Below are 669 nucleotides of genomic sequence, written 5' to 3'. Positions count from 1 at the left end.
AGAATCCGCCTGCAATGTGGGAGACCTGGGTTCGATCCCTGGGTTGGGAAGATCCCCTGGAGAAGGAAAAATCTACCTACTCCAGTATTCTGGTCTGGAGAATTTCAGGGACTGAATATTCCATGGGGTCACAAACAGTCCGACACCACTGAGTGACGTTCACTTTCAGAATAAAATGATGATAGACATTTTTGACTACTCAGTATTAAAAGATTTCAAAGTTCCCACAGCCTGGCAAAAGCTTTTGTAAAAACTTGGAGCAACACCAGCAGCCACGTCCTCTGAAACTGAGCGCATGCGCACAACGCCCACCCAGCTTGCTGGGTGACCCCGGAAGCTATAGGCTGAGGTCACCGGATGTCATGCCCCCTGGTTTTCCGTTGGAACCACAAGGCTGTGAGAGCTTGGATCGGAAGCGCGAAGTCCCGCAGTGGAAGCACAGGTGCCATTAACTGTCAGGTAAGCCTCTAAATGAGTACCAAGGGGACCCCCCCCCCGTCCCAGAACGGAGGGCGCCCACCTAATGAGAACACCAACAGAACCCTGGTAAGGTTCCTGCGCAGGCAGGTTCCTGGTTGACCTATCTCGCGCTTTCTGTTTGGCCGTCTGAGGTGGTGTCTTTTAGGTGCGGGGCTCAGAGTCCCCGACGTACAGGTCCAAAAGCAAACT

At 52.8% G+C, this 669-nt stretch overlaps 1 protein-coding gene across 1 annotated transcript in view; it reads left to right on the top strand.

Annotated features, from left to right (window-relative positions):
• Positions 1-390: 390 nt before the first annotated feature.
• The window catches only part of LOC104996556 (melanoma-associated antigen B16-like), a 13,250-nt gene continuing 12,971 nt past the window's right edge, over positions 391-669 (top strand). The window contains exon 1 of the mRNA XM_010850846.1: positions 391-459. The gene's annotated coding sequence lies outside the window, so the exon portion shown is untranslated. The remainder of the gene's footprint in view (positions 460-669) is intronic.

The sequence above is a fragment of the Bison bison genome, unplaced genomic scaffold (genome assembly GCF_000754665.1).
Source record: "Bison bison bison isolate TAMUID 2011002044 unplaced genomic scaffold, Bison_UMD1.0 scf7180017851493, whole genome shotgun sequence".
In the NCBI taxonomy this organism is placed as follows: domain Eukaryota; kingdom Metazoa; phylum Chordata; class Mammalia; order Artiodactyla; family Bovidae; genus Bison; species Bison bison.
This window is presented reverse-complemented; position numbering and strand designations above follow the sequence as displayed.